Below are 20,209 nucleotides of genomic sequence, written 5' to 3'. Positions count from 1 at the left end.
ATCTCAATAGCTTGACACAATAAAATCTATTTTCTGCTCATGTCACAGACTAATGTGATGTGTAGACATTCCGTGTCGACATAGTCAGGAAACTCCGTTTCTTCCATCTGTGCCTCCATCACCCTCTACCCCCCAGAATCTTCCACTGTATCATCGACCTTCACCAACGGACCAGGGAACAGAGGCTGTGTGTAGAAGTCTTCACTCTTAAACTAGTTTAGAAGCAACACAACTGACTTTTGTATCATTCCCAATCATATTTCATTAATCATGGTCCCATCTAACTGCTGGAGAAGCTGGCAAATTTGCTATAGGGCTATGTGTATAAATAGAAGAGAGTAGTGACCACTAGCAAAAACTATTTTTTGCCAGAAGCTTTGACTTTCCCAAAGGCAGCATACTGATATTTGCCCTATCTCAAAAAGCTGTTTTAAGGGTCAAGTAAATAAAGAATGTGAAATACTTTTTTTTTAATTTTAAAGGGCTATTTAAATATAAGGCTCATTGGTCTCTACACATCCACAAAGATTCTTTGTCAGACTTAAGAATTCCCAAATTCATAAATATAGAAACATTTTTATAGGCTTCATGTCTTCCTCTAAACTATATTTCCAACAAAAACACTCCGTTCCTAGTCACAGTTATATACCTCAAATTTACTTGCTTCTTCAACTCAAAGGTATTCTCTTGTTGATATTGGCTTTCAAAATGGAAACAGATTTAATAGGTCTCAAGCATTTATGTAAACTATTCAAAAAAGACAAAAGAACAAAGCAGGATTCACATGCAAATGTTTGAGAGTCAACAATGTTTACTGCTCAGCTGCAGATTCTGTTCCCTCATCAAACCAGCTTTAGCAATAGTGTGATTCAAGCCCAGACTCTAAAGATCAACAAAATATATATTGCCCATCACGGAATTCTGAGGTAACTTAAAACTACTCGAAACTATCTGTTGCAAGTTTATCATTATTTGGCTTATGTGTTATTATGCTCTTGGAATTTTTGAGAAAATTCTCATGTTTTGCATTGTCTACTAGTTTACCATATCCCCTATCCATCCTTTTCAAGCAACTCAGAAAATCCTATCTCCCAAAACCTTACTCCAGTGAATAGTGTGTCTTCAGTGTCTTCACAGGCCTGACTGAAACCCTCCCACAGGATTGTTTACTCTCCTCTCACAACAAACCTATCCTTTTCCTCCATGATCATCCTCCTCACTCAGAATAGACTGGGGTATCAGAGACAACACGGGCAGAACCTGTGTCAAGTAGCACATGGCAGAATACAGGCATGGAGGTACTTAAATGAAACATTTACTCTGTTATTTTATTCCCCCAAATTCTTATTCTCATAGCATGTTGCCAGGACCAAGGAAATAAAAGTAATTGATCTTCCTCAAGGAGCTCATATTCCATAAGGGGCACACATCTATCAATTGTCCATATTTGACGTAAGTGATAGACTAGAAGTCAGAGGAAATGCTCTGTAGTTATGAGGTAATGTAGCATGTTAATTGAGTTAAGTGAGCTGTTTCTATAGAGCAGAATTATGAGACTGCTTTGCATACATTTGTATGTTGGTTGCCCTGAGAAGTCCCATAGTAAAAGAGAAACAAAAACAAAACAACAACAAAAAACAAAGCCAAAAAACAACTCCACACAACAAAACAAGCAAACAACTTGTGTTTCTTCAGTGTATGTGTGTGGGTTTTTCTCCAAATATAACACCTGTTAATAACACCCAATCTAAACACTAGATCAAGAAGTACTACCTTAGGCATAGAGGTAGAAAGATCAGAAAGCAAGCAGATGTTTTCATAATATAAAAATAAATAGTTTATATTTCTCAAGAGCATGTAGGATCACAGCTTTCTAGGCACAATTCTCAGTATACTATTCTAAAGAAAAGTCTTTCATTAATAATCTCATGCTTGTACTTATTTTAAGTCTTTAAATAATTATGCAAATCTCTGGATATTTTACATAGACATGAAAAAATGATTAAACTATGACAGTAAGAGAATTTGTTTAAAATAAGAGAACACACTTGCCACACACAGCAAATAGATGTTTAAAATCTAGATGAAACAAATAATTTTCTGGAAAACATATAAATTACAGAGATTGACTCAAGAAGAAGTAGGAAAACTAAACAGAAAATAGCCATGGGAGAGACATGAAAAAGTTGTAATTTTTTTGCTCCTTCGCAAAAGGAAGCAAAATCTACAGAGCTATACCCAATTTAGAGAAGCCTCTAGCCCCCAAGCAAACTCACACCGATAACATTCACACTAACAGCAGCTTCTAGAGCAAAAGGCTGATGGAAAATTTGATTTGAAGTCAGTCCACTGAAATATAAATGTTCAGGGAGTCAGTATGTTTCCTGGAAAAGTTGAATTAACAAGAAAAATATTTTTAGGTAGGATCTTAATATACCCACTGGCAAAAGATAAAAATGGCAAAGAACAATACATTTTCTTCAGGATTAAAAAACACTTGTTTTCTGCAGGAGCCAAGGAAAACTATTTGCTTTTGCTTAGGCATTTTTACATAAATTCAGAAAATAGAGCAAAAGTTTACAAATTTAAACCCCAATTTCTTTTTAAGCTGTGTACACTAAATTTCCATTATTTGTTGAGATTGGCAGTCTACAGACTAGCTCATGTTTCTGTGTTTAGCCTTCATAGCTGTTTAAATCAAGATAGGTAGGTAGCTTTTTGTGTGGTTGTTGATATCTTTCCCACCACATGACCTAGTGGTTAAAGATTGCAACCTCTGCTACATCATCTTTAGCTGACCCAAAGAACTCGAATCTGTTAAACTATCTTAAGCTGTAGGTAGCAGAACCCCCTACTAAAAATGGTTTAAATAATAATTTAAACCAATAATATTCACTGCTTAGGACCCAGACACCACAGGCACACATAGCTATTCATAATGAAGATATATAAAATCCGGGTTCTATTATTAGCAAGGACGAAGGAAGCATCTACTAGTTAGGCAACCAACAACATCTGTCATACAGTTTGTTTAAATGCATAAGCACTATCGATATCCATTTGTAATATTAAGAATCATTGTGGCTGGTTAGTAATTTGTGTAAATGATCATAGATACCTTTGGATAAGTGATACCTATCTTTTCTTTTTCCTATTTTCTCACCTATAAATCCAATGACCATAGCTGAATCTTATAAAAATCATAAAATTCTATGGTAAAAGATCCTTGATATTTGATAAACCAAATGGTGATCAATCAAATTAGATTTTAAATTTGGTAGGGATAATTGATACTTATGAGAACCTTCATTTGAAGATTTTTGTTTTTGAATATCTAGTATACTTAAGTTAGAAATGCTCATTTACTATCTCTCTGTTCCCACATTATCCTTTGGATTTTTTACTCAGCCACTTGCTCCAAACCAAAATCTGGATCTTATCAAATGTCCAACTGGCTCCTTGCTCTATATGGGGTTTCTTTTCCATACCACAATCTGATCTAAGAAAGTGAAGTATGTCCAAGGGACAATCAAGGAATCAGGTCAGCAGAGACATCTTCAGAATCAGCAGACCTCAGCTGGATTGTGGACCAGAGCTGACCCTCACATTGGGTTTCCCAATGGTGCCTCATACACCAGTGGAGAGAAGGAGACACTGGCTTCCACTGGTCTTGCTCGCCTACAGACTGCAGCAAGATGCTTTCCCTCATCTTACAGAGAAGCGGGTATGCTATTTTGAAGGCAATTCATCTCCTTTCCACTGATTTATTGATTCATGCACTTCATTAACAAATGCTCATTGAGACCTTACTTCCATCAAGCATTACATTAGATTCTAGGTGTGTGGGAAAAAGACAATTATGGAGTGGAGGAGAGAAGTAATAACTAAATAATCAAAATGTGGATTATTATCTCATTCACCATGAATGAGATAAACATGGTGACAAGGTGGAATAAAGACCTATTTAGAATGGCCAAAGAAGGCCCTGCATCAGAGGAACATGTGCGAATGGGTGAATTAGGTTAAACATAGAGAGAATTCCAAGAAAAGGGAAGACCATGCATGCAGGTGTCAAGACAATCCAAATGCAGAGAGCAAACAGGGTCTGAGAGGAGATGGATACAGACAGGAAAACAGGAGCTAGAATTACCGAGGGTCTTGCAACCCAAGTGCAGATTTTTTTTTTTTAAGATCTTATCTTTTTTTTTTTTTTTAATATTTTATTTATTTATTTGACAGAGAGACAGAGAGATCACAAGTAGGCAGAGAGGCAGGCAGAGAGAGAGGAGGAAGCAGGCTCTCTGCTGAGCAGACAGCCCAATGCGGGGCTTGATCCCAGGACCCTGAGATCATGACCTGAGCTGAAGGCAGAGGCTTAACCCACTGAGCCACCCAGGGGCCTCCAAGTGCAGATGTTTTACTTTATTCCAAGTTAAATGATTTAATGAGTCTATGAATCCAGACAAATTGCTTCTGCTATCGAAGGTTCTGAGAACTCTAAAAATTGTTCTGTTTCTTTTAAGGACCCTTGCCAGAATTGTCATAAAATACTGCTGTTAGAACCTGAGGTATGCTGAAAAAGAGATGCTCTCTTGGACTTCCCAATAACTATTTCTTCATGTTGCTGGTTTTCTCTTTCTTTTTATTTTTTTTAATTTTTATTTATTTATTTATTTATTTTTTAATTAATTTGACAGAGAGAAATCACAAGTAGACGGAGAGGCAGCCAGAGAGAGAGAGAGAGAAGCAGACTCTCTGCTCAGCAGAGAGCCCGATGCAGGACTCGATCCCAGGACTCTGAGATCATGACCTGAGCCGAAGGCAGCGGCTTAACCCACTGAGCCACCCAGGCGCCCTCTCTTTCTTTTTAAAACTGAATGGGTTACAAAATGCTCTTGGAAGCATCAAAACAACAATAACACTTTCTGGCCTAGCAGAATTATATTTTGCTCCACTAAATAAACACAGCCCTGTTTTCTAATATTTGTTTGGCTCTCTGACAAAATTTGGAAATAGTACCCAAGAAAATCATAACCATGGAATTAGGGTCAAAATTAAATGAAAAAGTTAGTTTAAACTGAATAAACAAGTCTCATTTCTGAATACTTTGGAAAAAAGAAACTGGGGAGGGAGCTTTTAAGGATGCTTCATGTACCATCATCAGCTTATTTAGTAGATAAAAGTTACAGCCCAATGAAATGGATCATGGGGCTCTTTAAGTATAAATTAAATCATTTCTTACTTAGTAGGGTTTCCAGATTTTAAATTTATTATTGCTTTTGGATTTTTCGAAAAAAAGATTGCTCAGCATGTGTGTGTGTGTGTGTGTGTGTGTGTGTGTGTGTGTTGGGGGGTGCACAATTTTATGGATACAACATTACCAATGGGAAGAGTAAATAACTGTAACATCTTTCTATCAGAATTTATTGGCAAATGTGGGTTATTATTATCTCTTAATTTTTCATCTATTACCGTAAAGCACATAAACTATTCAATTATAAACCTCTCAGGTCATAGACAATATCACTCATAATCTGCTGTGGTTTGCTATGGTTTGTACAAAGTGTATATTAAAAATTCAATAAAATTTGTGAAATTTTATTATCTAAAATTGTATATAAATGTATGACTTAACATAATTTTCTATTTACAATAAGTAGTTTCAAATATATTTCTTACAGGAAAAATAAAGTTCAAAGCTGACTATTTCATTATTGTAAAAACTGTAGTGGTAGAATTTATGTTACTATATATTGAACACCTACTGTGTGTCAGATGTGTTATTCAGTGCTTCACTCAAATCTCTGTGTGAGTCACTGCTGTGACTCAAGTGCAAATTTTTGGAAATGTAGGTAAAAGTCAGGGACCAAGGAGTTGGAGCAAGAATGGTGGGTAAGAGTCAGAATGGTTAAAGTTAACAAGTCAGGAAATGACAGATGCTGGCGAGGATGCAGAGAAAGGGGAACCCTCCTACACTGTTGGTGGGAATGCAAGCTGGTGCAACCACTCTGGAAAACAGCATGGAGGTGCCTCCAAAAGTTGAAAATAGAGCTACCTTATGACCCAGCAACTGCACAACTGGGTATTTTTACCCTAAAGATACAAATGTAGTGATCCAAAGGGGCACATGCACCCAGATGTTTATAGCAGCCATGTCCACAATAGCCAAACTATGGAAAGAACCTAGATATCCATCAATAAATGAATGGATAAAGAAGATGTGGTATTTATATATACAATGGAATACTATGCAGCCATCAAAAGAAATGAAATCTTGCCATTTGCGACGACGTGGATGGAACTAGAGGGTATCATGCTTAGCTTAATAAGTCAATCGGAGAAAAACAACTATCGTATGATCTCCCTGATATGAGGAAGTAGAGATCCAACATTGGGGGTTTGGGGGTAGGAAAAGAATAAATGAAACAAGATGGGATCAGGAGGGAGATAAACCATAAGAGACTCTTAATGTCACAAAATAAACTGAAGGGGCCAGGGGCAGGGGGGTAGGGAAAGAGTGGTAGGGTTATGGCCATTGGGGAGAAAGAGTGTAAACCTGGCGATTCACAGACCCGTACTCCTGGGGCTAATAATACATTATATGTTTATAAAAATAAAAAATTAAAATTAAAAATTAAAAAATTACAAATTAATATTAATAAAAGAATGGTGGGTAAGAGCTGTAAATTGTAGTTGTAAGCATAGTTTAAATTTTTGAGAAAAGATTGCTCTAATTGTTTAAATACAAGAAGTACATCTTGGAATGCCTGGGTGGTATCGTCAGTTAAGCATCCAACTCTTGGTTTGGGCTCAGGTTGTGATCTCAATGTTCATGCTCAGCAGGGAGTCTGCTTGATATTCTCTCTCCCTCTCCCTCTGTCCCTCCCACTGGTGTTCTCGCTAAGTAAATAAATACATCTTTTAAAGAAATACACCTCATATGTTCACAGAATGAAATAAACGTGATGTACATTTATCAATGCATAGCTGGATCTCAATATCCCTCAGCTGTTTTCTGTTGAAGGTTTTATCTATGCTTGTATTTTCTCAAGCTTTATTTAATGTCAGAAAAACCACTAAAGGGTTCATTCTGTTACTGAGCATAGGAATGCACCCATGAGCTTATGTTCAATTGCATCTTGAGAGGATTCTACACCTATGACCTCATGTTGAAACAGCCTGAAATCTGTCCCCAGGGAGAGCATGCAGAAATATTCAGAAAAATAAAAGAAGCAGACTTTCTGCAACTAACTAGGTATCTTAGTACCGACTGTCTGTGTTGGAGAGTGCCAAGCAATCCTACCCTTTATTTTCACTGCTTTATCCTGTTTTTAATGTGGTCAGCAAATACCTTCTCAGTGCTTAATAATTAGAGCAATCTTGCTCAGAGTCACAAAGGTGGTAACCTATGAAATCCCTGAAGGCACCTGAAGCAGATTCTGGAAGTCTGAGTGCCCAGGATAGAAAAAGAGAAACCATAACTCACAAATACCAAAACAGAGTTACAAAGATTGCTATCAAATCGATCCTATGTCCGTGGGAAATTATTTCCAAATTTTGCTCTCTTCCCTATAAGAAGATTCTATGTCCCTGCTAATGAGCATCCCTCCCTGTCAGACGTTTGGCCATGGGACTTGCATTGACCAACCAGGTATGAGACAATATACACTGTGTACATGAAAGACACAGTGTATTTTTATGATTTATGTATGACATCACTAAACATATGTTTAGTGGTTTATGTATGACAGATTGGCTCAATCCAGTCTAATGTTTTCACTTGTTACTGTAAGAATAGCACAAGCCAAAGAAAGGCAACCCCTTGAGTTTGAGTCCCACAACAGGAGAAGATATAGATTCAAGAGTAGCTGACCCACTGCTGCCACCTGTAAGATAAAGATTAAATCAATGTTTGTGATTGCAAGATACAGTTTAGAGGTTGACTGTAACTACAGTGCACACAATGTCACCAAGACACTAAAATATTCAGTTCATGAATGTTAGTTCTACACTGAGGAACTATGGTGCTTACATTTGGGATGGATGTGATGACAGGGGTAAGAGCAGCAGAGAAATCACCTCACAATCTGGCCTTTATGCTAAAATCATAGGTGAAAGTATTCAATCATCAGGTGACTTATCTCTCAGAATTACTGATTCTACCCTTAGGTCACTATTAAAGTCTCTAACCTTAATAGTGTATTTAGGACTTCATTACATTGTTGGTTTCTTTTTAATCTGACGTAGTGAAAGTTATTTATTCACACATTAAGAATACAACAAAAGCTAAATTTAGTAAAACATGACATTGATGTGAGGAGAATTTATGCGTTTAAGTGGAAAATCTTCCTTAACTCACAAGGTATCTTCAAATGGGAGATTACAAACTCACAATACTAACAAAAATCCTGCAGTGCAAAACCAGCATTAGCACCTGTAATATTAGGAGCACATTCCAGCCACTGGACATGAGGAACCAACATCCATTTGAGGTGGTGAAACCTTTTTTCCTGGACTAAAGTATGAATTTCTAATACCCTATCAGGATTTTTGTTATCACAAAATACACACCCTTTTTTCCTAACTCCTAAATAATAAGAAAAAAAAAACACAGAATTTATGATCTTTTAAGTGAATTTCTAACAAGTAATGAAATTCAGATGAACTGTATAATGATTCCTCATTTTCTTTAGGAAACCCATCAGTTCAACTCTTTGCCTTGAGGACAGATGCTAAGCAGTTGCTCTCACAACTTATTAAATCAAGTTTCTGGGTTTTGCAGGGTCTTTCAATGTATCCCTAACAGGAAAATGAGGCAGACAAAGAAACTCTATCATACATTGCATATAATTAAAAGTGTTAAAAAAAAAAAAAACAGAAAGAAAAGATTAATTTCTGAAAGAATCTAAGTAGATGGTCATTGTTCTTCTCAATGAAACATTTTTTTTTCTTTTTTCTTCCCCACTATAAGCACTTGGGGATATTGCTTTTTCCATATCCTTTAACAACCAGAATCAAATATGACTACAGTGGGTCATTTAGAGCACGTTTAGTAGCATTATTTTAAAGGGAAATGAGAAAATAAACTGATTCCATTGGGCAATATTTGAAAATAATCTTATGAAAATTTATGGAAATTAATACCAAGTGTTTCTGATTTGTGATTCTACTTGGTTGAGCCAGTGAATCTCACAAATACAATTTCATACACCGGTGTGAATGTTTAATGTACTAGATAACCGAGTTGCTAGAAATTATTCTTTTCTGAAATGTTATCCATCAACATTGCTTCAGTACAACCTTGATTGAAAAGGAAGCCCAGTGCAAAAGCAGCAGCACCTCCCCACTCTGAGGTCATATTCTGAACAATGAAGAAGCAATTTTACATTAAACTCTACAAAAGGTGCGGTGAGAATTATCTGTTGTGATGAACGCAAAAACTAAAAATGGTCATTTAGTAAACCCTAATTAAGGTGACCATTTAAAAACGTCTATCAGTGAGGTGCTTTCCGTTCTTAAGGTATGGATGGTGCACTTTTTTCAAACATCAAAGATGTGAGGAACCAATTCCGAAATTTATAATGGCTGAATCCCTTAAATGTGGGGTAGCAAAAAAATAGATCAGTAATGTCTGAATAGCAATATAATACCCAGTAACCTATTAAAAAAAATCCTTATTATCTAAAATGCCATTTCAAATAGCTTCTGTTTTCCAGATTTCACTCACTTTTTATTTTTTTTTTATGAGTCCATGTGATATTCTTTTTTTTTTTTAATATTTTATTTATTTATTTGACAGACAGAGATCACAAGTAGGCAGAGAGGCAGGCAGAGAGAGAGAGGAAGCAGGCTCCCCCCGAGCAGAGAGCCCGATGTGGGGCTCGATCCCAGGACCCCAGGATCATGACCTGAGCCGAAGGCAGAGGCCTTATCCCACTGAGCCACCCAGGCGCCCCTCCATGTGATATTCTTCAGGTATGTATCTTAAACTATAATTTTACCTCCATAGCAGAATACTTCTTTCATTAATGGTACCATCAGTAAAAATGCATCTAAATTATTATTTACCATACTGCAGTAAACTCTCACATTCTACTTAGAAAAGAAAAGTTGTCAGCCAAGAAAAACCAAAGGCCGTTTGTTTCTCCATTTCAGAATTTAAGCCATCATCAAACAACTGCTTTATCGTCATGCACTTAAATTCATTTCTTCTATTAAACATCTCCCTCTACAAATAGTGTTATTCAATTACATTGCTCCACAGCACACTGGCAGTCAGCTGTTAATAGCAAAGATGTATTATGATGTGCTTTGATTACTTCTAAAGAGTGAGGAAAATAATACATTGCTTTACAGAGATTCTGTCATAGGCCAGTGTTTTCATTCATTTGTTAAAAAACAGGCAACTGAATCTAGAAGTACACAGAAGGGAGGGAACCCCATTTCACTAGGAGTAATTAGAAAAATCACTAAACAGTAAACAAACCCCAAAAAAGAAAAAAAAACAAAAACAGATTGCATTAAATCTGACATACTTTCAAATAACCTTTGGCCAGTGTTTGAGTTGCTGGAACACTAACTGTGTTTATTTGAGACGTGTCTGTCCTTCAAATACCATTGCCTTTTTGACCACCAATAATTAATTTAAGTTAAAAAGAAAAAACATAAAAGTTGGGGATTTTTAAAGAAGGTAAGAAGGTTTTTAGTGCTGTAATTTAGGAAAAAGAAGGAGTAAGAATCCTTTTAGATGCCCTAAGGGGGGAAGAAGTAGTCAATCTTGGAAAGATGAAATAACACACGTAAAATTTTAACTCAATTATTACAATGACAGAAAATAAATTTATCAATGCTGATGCACGATGATTTCCCAACTGTTTGCTACAGGTTGTTCTTTCTTTTTCACAACGGAATGCCTAATTTTCATACAATGCTTTTCCCACCTCCAAATTATTTTAAGCTGAGTGTTCTCATGTGTTTACCACTTTACTGTCTCAATTACTGCCATCCTAAGGAATAAGCTATTCCATATAGAAAAAACTGCTATTTTCAATGAAGTATACATATTTGAATATTTTAAGCTTAATTAATCATTTTCTTCCTAAATGTATTAATGTCTTTCTGCCTTTTGGAAAAATAAAAAATATGGTCAAAATATTTATTGATAAGGTTTATTTAAATCCTATATTTTTAAAAATTTTATTTATTTGACAAACAGAGAGAGAGAGAGCACAAGCAGGGGGAATGACAGGCAGAGGGAGAGGGAGAAGCTGGCTCCCCCTCGGCAAGGAGCCCAATGCGGGGCTCTATGCATCCCAGGACCCTGGGATCATGACCCGAGTGACGGCAGATGCTTAACCGACTGAGCTTCCAAGATGCCCCTACACTCTGTTTTAGTAAATTCATTCACTGGCTTTAAATCTGATGAAAGGTCCTGAATGCCACATTTGGAGAAAGGAGGGAGATATGAATTATCTCCCTTATTTTGTCTAGTTTTAGGACATTCTGCTACTTTTCATAGTTTTGTTCTTATCTATTAAGCTTTAATTTCCCTAATTGTCCCTTTTTTATTCCCCGTGGAATGTCAGTGGGTCAGGGGTCTGTCTGAGTTTCTATAGGACATTGTATCTCTGTCTTCAGGAAGTTTCAGTGTGGGATGGATGGACAGACAGACAAATGATAAATAAATAGAAAGAAAAACAAATATAGACAGTTAGAATCTTCATTATAGAAATCTATACATTAACAGCATGTAAGAGCTTCTCCCTCAGTCTTTAAAGGAAGGCATAATGAGAAATGAAATTTAGTTCAGCCTAAAAGCGAAAGGGAGAAGGACATTTCAGACAGATTCCACAGCACTGAACCCAACTGATCAGAGAACTTTTTAATATTTATAAGTATAATTTACTTAGAGAACTTTAAGGATTACTTAAATTACTTAGAGGATTCAGCATAATTGGAATGACAGTACCAGAAGGTATCTTTAGACAAAATGCAGGAGAGCTGGTCAGGGGTTAGAACATGAAGAAACATTTCGGGGCATACACCAACTGTGACTCCAGCAATCTAGTTCGACCCCCTCCCCAGACCAGGTTGCTACTTTTCATAGTTTTGTTCTTATCTATTAAGCAGGTTGGTGATAAATGAACCATTCTGTGAACAGAGCAGCCAAAGAAGGTAGAAGAATGGTACAGTCTAGGGGCCTGGAGACTTAAAGGTTTCTTTTTTGTTACACGAGTACTTAAGATACTACATCAAAAAGATCTTGCTTTAAGTTGTCTGAACTGAGGAGGAATGATATGAGCACTTCCAGATTCCGGATTCTCTGTAGACAATGGTCTATAGAGGTACAATGAAGGCACCTCACTACTTCATTTCCACCACTCTCAGGCTCCCTAAATTGTCCCCTGTGGCAAGAAATTCCACAGACACTTGTCAGACACCTCAAAAGCATCTGAGAGCATTTTTCCTCTAAACATCTATGAATTTGGTTTCTGGGACATCCCTCCCAGATTTTCCTCTCACTCTACAGTTTTCTTTCTCTTTCCCCTCCCAACTTCTCCTACTATACTCATCCTCTATAAATAGGGGGTTCCCAAAAGATTGGCTCCTGAACCGTCAGTCTTGATTCTCTCCTTGAATGATTTTGTCCTTTCCCATGGTTCTTTTACCCTTTATACACAAATGACTTCCAAGAAACTATCTTTAGTCCACGGCTCTTTTCTCAACCCTGGATCCACATATCCAGTTGTCCACTTAGCATTTCCAGTACATTCTTTATCAGGCAGATCAACTCTGTATATCCCACAACAAGCACATGACTCTCCATTCATTCCAAACAACTCCACTCTCCCCCTAGGGTTTCTTTTTTTTTTTTTTTTTTTTTTTTTAAAGATTTTATTTATTTATTTGACAGAGAGAAATCACAAGTAGATGGAGAGGCAGACAGAGAGAGAGAGAGAGAGAGGGAAGCAGGCTCCCTGCTGAGCAGAGAGCCCGATGCGGGACTCGATCCCAGGACCCTGAGATCATGACCTGAGCCGAAGGCAGCGGCTTAACCCACTGAGCCACCCAGGCGCCCCCTAGGGTTTCTTATCTTAATAACTACAACAATCACCCAGGAAGGTGCTCAAACAGAAATCAGAGAGCCTTTCTTGACATTTCTCTCTCCCCCTCTACACCTGATGAAGTAATTTACTAACTCTTGTTTACTTCACCCTTTGGAATATTTCTAGAAGCCACTCACTTCTCTCCATCTACGACAACAGTTAAAGCCATCATCCTCTCTCACTTCCCCACACAGGACAGCCAAGGCTAAGCAGGCTCCTGCAAGCTTGGCTGCCCTCCCTCCTTCCAGCCCCAGGCAGTTCTCCCTACACAGGAGGAAGGAATATGGTAGGCTCATAGCAAATTAAAAAGAAAATCTGCTTTGAGATGAGAAAAACTGGGTTTCTGTCCTAGGTCATAATGGGCTCTAAAATGGGTATAATATTTCCTCTCAGGGGACATTTTAAAGGCTAAGCAAGGCAATGTGTGTGAAAGTCCTCTGTATACTGTAAAGCATAATACAAATGGAATATGGAAGTTGACAACATATAAAATACCCTAGGAGTCTCTCATGCATATAATGCAATTTAGATAATAAAACTAAATGTGTGTTAATGGCTCTCAATCTTTCTTCTTCTTTCTCTCTCTTTCTACTTTCTCAAGTCAGAACAATACAAAATTCATCATAATCGTGTAAAATTGGTGAGAATATACTCCTATCAATATATCTCATTACATGTTTCAGTTTTTAATGATAAGTTTTAAAAAGTCTCTGCCTCTGACCTCTCCCTCATCCCAAGACTGTCAAATTTGTGTCCTTCCAGTAAGTAAAAAATATATTAATTCTAATAGGTATAATCACTTTTCTAAAAATTATTTTAAAACAAATGTGCTTTTTAAACTTTAAAATAGATATACACAGAAGAATGCCTATACCTATAAGAAACAAATTCCCGGAGGTTAACATATCGACTAATAGTAGTTTTAAGTTTTAAATTATTTACGATTACTTAGGGAATATCGTTTTCCATTTCTGAAGCACCATTTCCTTGTGTCTTTATTACAACAAATAAGAAGCAACAACAGAGAGGGATAGACAAGATATATCTGCCTCCTAGGTTAGAAAACAATGAAGCACATATTAAATCAACAATACAGAATCATAATTTATCACATTCATGTAAAATAGTTTTAAAGGAAGGATATGTATTTCTAGAAAGAAAATATATTTGTAATTATATAACCCATGTTTATCATTTATTGGATAAAACTGTAGCCATAATAAACTACTGATGATACAGTAACCACGATTGTCTAGAAATCTCTTTCACTAAAAGCACCTAAGATTTATATTTGTTTGCTCTATTTTTCCATGAGCCGAGTTGTCTGAAAGCTAGGTCACTAATAATAAAAAATAACCAACTCTGATTAGGAGTATTCAGGCAGCATTATACCCATATGGGTAAATTCCAAGCCAGGCATTCATTTCAACCTACTTTTGCTGCCTTACTAACGCTATCACCTCAACCAAAAAAGCACAGAACTCGAACTCTTCCAAGGAACTGCCAGACTCGGTTAGTCCAACCAGAGAAAAGAAGCCAATTATGAATTTCATTACTTCCACAATTCTCCTCAAGAGGAACATAATAGGAAAGAACCTCAAATTAGAAAAAGGAAACTTCACAGTATTCAAGGGATCTTAATAAAACCAAGCTTACCATAGATATTCTTCTGAAATTAGATAGGGTAGGACTGACAGGGAGGTTTGAAATGTATTCCAAGGTAAAACAACTTCTTACTGCCTTACCTTTTCCTTTGTTTAGTCTGATTCTAGTGTTATTGTAATTATTGGATTAGTGATTCATTTGAAAAGCCAACTTTTCAAACTTGAAATAGCTTTGTGAAAACATCTCATATTTCAGCACCTGAAGACAAGGGTTCATGGTTTTGTCAATTCACTACACGCTCTCTAAAAAGGCATCTTTCCTCCATCTCCCCCTGAGGAGGCTTTGAAGTTTTAAAAGAACTTCACATATTTAGGAAACACAGTGATTATCCCAAGGCTCTGAACCTGAGTAAGAAGAAAAAAGGTTCACCTCAGGAACATTATTGCAAAAGACTAAAGACATGTGGGCATATGCCAGGTAGAAATGGGTGTCAGAACACTTTGATGGAAATCCAGAGTTTCAGAAAGATAACCAAGCAAAACACAGCCAACAGTGAAAGTTAATTGCCAGAGGCAGGATTGTCTTCATAATGGATTGCTTCTGCACGATTTACCATCCAGCATTAATTAACCACAGCCAGGTTGAGACTGCTTCCTGATTTCACTGAGATGCATCACACAAGCAGCAACAACGTCCACAGGTGAGCCTTATCCTCCTCTGACAGTATCCCCACTGGAAGATCAGAGCAAAGCCCATGCCTCTCCACAGCATGAAACGCTGTATGAAGAACTGAAATGACAGTTCTTATGGGATCAAGCAGAAAAGCACTGAGTTTTACTGTTTGTTAGCAAGGGATCAGCTTCGATCAATTAATGATTTAATTACCTAGACTAATTAAGATAATGAACAACAGCAAGCCTACAATCAATTAGCTTTTTCCAAATTTTCTATTTTGTGGATGGGGCCTTAAGGACAACACCCTTTTCCTTAGTTGCTGCAGTAAAATGCCTGGGTATATTACCGAACAAATTAAGGGGATACAATCCTACACTATTTTAAGAAAAAACACAAGGTCACGAATGTTTTTTTGGCAACAGACGGTTGTGAATAAGTGTTACTTAGATAGTTAACATTCCATCAGAATTGCAGATTTTAAATGGGATTATACGTCTCTGAAGTAAGCAATCAACCAAAGGCAGAAATGTGTGTCCCTTTGGTTACCCTGCTTCCATTATTTGAGTCACTTCAAAGTAAGCATATAGGAATATAAACCCTTTCAAAAGTCTACTAGAAAGTAGCAGCCTTCATTACATTGTTCTTGGACCAAAATGTTTCTTAAATTACTTAGTATAGCCTAAAAAATTCATAGATTTCATAGGAATTAGGAACAGACACGAAGCAGGCAGGAAGGGTGAGTGGGGGGAGGGAACAACATTAAGTGAGACAGGGGTAGTCAAAGATCTAGACATTCTTCTTCCCCACATGCTGATTCCATCTTGGAATTTAAGGCTTTTATGGTCTGAGTCCTTAATTACATTGGGTGTTCCTCAGAGACAAAGAGCCACATACTATCATGTTTAATCACAATCTCTACTATAGCATGATCAATTATTATCATCTAGAATGAATCATTTTAAATAACTTTTTTCCTGAGCAAAAAATTAAAGCAACAAAAAGCAAACAAAAAATTAAAAATTACATAATGCAGACCACAGTGTTCTAATCTGTCCCATCCACCACATCCCTCATTTACCTACATTGGTTGTATGTTTTCTCTCAGAATAAAATGGAGCCCTAGTGTGGGTTTCCTCATACAGTGCCTGTATTAATGCTTTTTGCTGGAAGTTCAAACTTACCCATGGATGAAAGGTGCTTAGAGTTTATACCTTACAGGGTAAGCCAGCTCTGCTCTAAACAAGAGAACGGATTCAGTTTCCAAAGCCTTCCACGGCACTTCTGAAATGTGGAGGGGATCTCAATCCAACATAAGGGATGCCCTATAAGCAATTCACGTCTGTGATTTAATCAGCCAAGCAGTCACAGAGAGGCTACCAAATGTCAGGCAATATGCAAATATCTAGAACACAGAAGAAAGCATCTAGACACTAGTGTGAGGATATTACTGTTTATAAGCAAATACTGGAATCTAAATGAAAAAAAAAATAATGTGAAGTTATTACATAAGTAAAAATGTGCTAAGGGAATACAAGATAGAGTTCCTTTAAATTCAGTAAAGACAAAGGCAAATGATGCTAATAGATTGTGGCACAGGGATTAATATGCAGTCTCTGAGGTCAACCTACCTAGTCATGAATCATGGCTTCACCACTTAATATGCACACCAACTAGGACAAGTTACTTAACCTCTCTAAGCTACAACGTCCCCTAGCTTACAGGTAGGATAATAAGGGTTTCTAAAGCACAGAAGTGCCTTAGTGATTAAATGAGATAATCCTCAGGCAGCAGGGTGCAAAGTCCCAATACCTGTTAGCTCTTTCTATTAGGAATACTAGAGTGTCTTCTTCTTTGTAATAGTGGAAAATATGCGCCCCTGGTAATGAGTTTCCTTACATCCCTTCGCAGAAAAGCAAATCTTTCAAAGTCTTGGCTCCCTCCAATGTGCTGGGGCAAATATGTAAAAAGCTCATGTTCATTAGCAATTTAAAATAAAAGAGCTAAATCAAGAGGATACCAACATTATGCCCCATTTATCATCATAAATGTGTTATGAAATCAGAATAAACAATTATTCATATAAATATAGTTTACTAAAAATATGGAGAAACCTTTTATAAAAAAGACTTTACTTCTTGGAACTTTACTTGTGAAGGATCTTGTACCACTTGGTGATCACAGAATAATTTCAGGATCTCCATCACTGAAGAAAAGTAGGCTTATGGTTACAACAAAAATAAAAATTCATCTTGGTTATCATTTTAATCATCAAAAGACATAGCTTTCAAATAACATCTCCAGTTGGTTCAGGAAAATTTTTGAAATCCAATGTGTTCTCATGTAATTTATGCATAATACGAAAATCTTTACTTTAATGTAAAATATCTAAGTTGCCTAATTCATAATGCCATTAACGTTGTTTCACTCTTTAACTCAACATAATTGATTAAATAGTTGTTAAGTACCATTACAAAACAGTGTTAAGAAATCACTACCAATATATATAAGATAATAATATATTTCACCAGCAATATAAAATAATTGTCATGGTAATTAAGGAGGCTCATTTAGTTCTAGTGCTAGTTTATTCCAACATATAATTACACTGTATAACTAACAAGTACTCCATTTAATCAAATATATAATTATTAAAATATTCCTGAGGGATATAATTGGCATATTATAAATATATTTCTATCATGACTACTTAAACCTTTAAAAAGGCCTTGGTTTAATTAGCATACAGTAACTCTCTTCTTGAAATGAAATTAAATCCTTAAAAGAAACAACTAATTTGAAGCATAATCTTATATTACCTAAATATAATTACCAAACCTCGCCAAGTAAAAATAATAAAGAAAACCCTAGAGAGCTGATTTACCAAAAATACAATGATCACATGTCTCTAAGCATTAATTCTCAACCCAGATTGCACAAGAGGACCACCTGGGGAGCTTTTATAAAAACCATTAGCCCAGGCCCCAACCACAGAGATTCCGTTTCAGTTGGTTGGGAGTGGGGCCCAGACATCTGTGTTTTTTGTTATTTTTGAAAGTCCCCAGAACCACTGCACCAGAGACTGATTAAAATTTATTTTTTCCCAGTCCGTAAATGTTTATAGCATCTTTATTCATAATCACTAAATATTTGAAACAACCCAGATGTCCTTCAACCGGTAAATGGATAAACAAACTGTGTATATATACAATGCAATACTACTCAAGCAACAATCTATTGATTCACGCCACAACATGGATGAATCTTAAATGCACTTTGCTAAATAAAAAAAGCTGGGATTAAAAAAAAATTACATTAAAAAGTCCACACGCTGGGGCACTGCGAGGGAATTTCTAGGATATAGAAACTGCCGTGTAATTATAGTGGAGGATATAAAACTCTGCATCTGTCAAAAGCCATACAAGTGTATACCACAAATAATGGATTTTACTGTATATACATTTCTAAAAATCAATCAGGAAGTGGGGGGTGGAAAGCGAGGGAATGCAGACTGTGACAAATCCATCCCACTGCCTTACAAATGTATCATATAACTAGACAGAAGGAGGGGGTAAAGAACTATCCTAAGTAATTTTGGAAAACAGTGTTTTGACTAGATACTGTAAGGCTAAACATAGCCCATGGGAACAGCAGTTTCTTGTTCTGAAAAAAAAGGCCTTATCCCCCAAAAAGGTTTATATTTTTATTTCTGTAATACTTATGTTGATTTCCTCTTTAGCCACTGTATGATTGTCTTTGATAATGAATAACATACGGTATTCTTTTTTTTTTTTAAAGATTTTATTTATTTATTTGACAGACAGAGATCATAAGTAAGAGGAGAAGAAGGCAGACAGAGAGGAAGAGAAGCAAGCTCTCTTGTTGCATTTATTCCTTTACTATTCCTAGAACATGCAGGCAAGCTCCTATCCCCGGGCCTTTGAACTGGCTATCCCTCTCGGCCTGGAATAATTTCCCCCTATGATTAACCTCTGTGTGTCTTTCAAATCTGCTTAAATGTCACCTCCTTAATGAGGCCCACTGTGACCTCACCACTCAAATTGAAATTATATGGCATTCCCTCCTCCTCACTCCTGATTCTCCTACTCTGGTCTTTTACCCCATAACACTCATTACCTCTGAACACACAGTATGATTTATTCTTTACAACTTGCACTGTTTACTCTATTGTATTTAGTATTCTATTTAATACTTTTGAGCACCTTAGAATGTGACCTTAATAGTACAATACTGTTGTTGGTGGTGGTAGTCTGATTGGTTGCTGATGTATCCTAAAGCTTAGAATGATGAGAATAATCTCTGGAATGAATTGCTTAAGGACCATGTATGCAAAACATTTAGAAAGGAGAAAGGTAGGATACTCAGATGTCCAGGACCTGAACATTATCTATGAATTAGAATGTGTGAGCAAACATATCTCTCAAAGAATATAGTTTTACGTAAATTTAAGGTAACAGATTAGAAAGCATTGGCAGGTAAGCACAGGGGAAGAAGTAAATCTTGCAGCTATGTTTACAGTTACGAGCCTATAATCATGGCTAGACACCTCACACACACTAATTATCACAATTAATCCCTAGGAAACAACTGCAGGGTGAGGTTCTTATCCCCATTTTACAGAGGGGAAATGCAAGCTCAGACTGGCAGCTATAGGAGATCACTGAGCCTGCCCATCTCCATCAGGCTCGCTGTCATATTCCCAGCAACGAGAAAAATGCTGACATGTCCTAGGTGCAGAAAATATATTTGCTGAATTAAAAAACTATTTATGCTAGGGGCACCTGGGTGGCTCAGTGGGTTAAAGC

General features: G+C 36.6%; 1 protein-coding gene across 45 annotated transcripts in view; it reads right to left on the bottom strand.

Moving 5' to 3' along the window:
* The window catches only part of PTPRD (protein tyrosine phosphatase receptor type D), a 2,254,226-nt gene that overhangs the window by 377,299 nt on the left and 1,856,718 nt on the right, over window positions 1–20,209 (bottom strand). The gene's annotated exons all lie outside the window — the stretch shown is intronic.

The sequence above is a fragment of the Mustela erminea genome, chromosome 12 (genome assembly GCF_009829155.1).
Source record: "Mustela erminea isolate mMusErm1 chromosome 12, mMusErm1.Pri, whole genome shotgun sequence".
Taxonomy (NCBI): Eukaryota; Metazoa; Chordata; class Mammalia; order Carnivora; family Mustelidae; genus Mustela; species Mustela erminea.
Note: the sequence above shows the minus strand (reverse complement) of the source record. Positions and strands in the feature narration are given on the sequence as shown.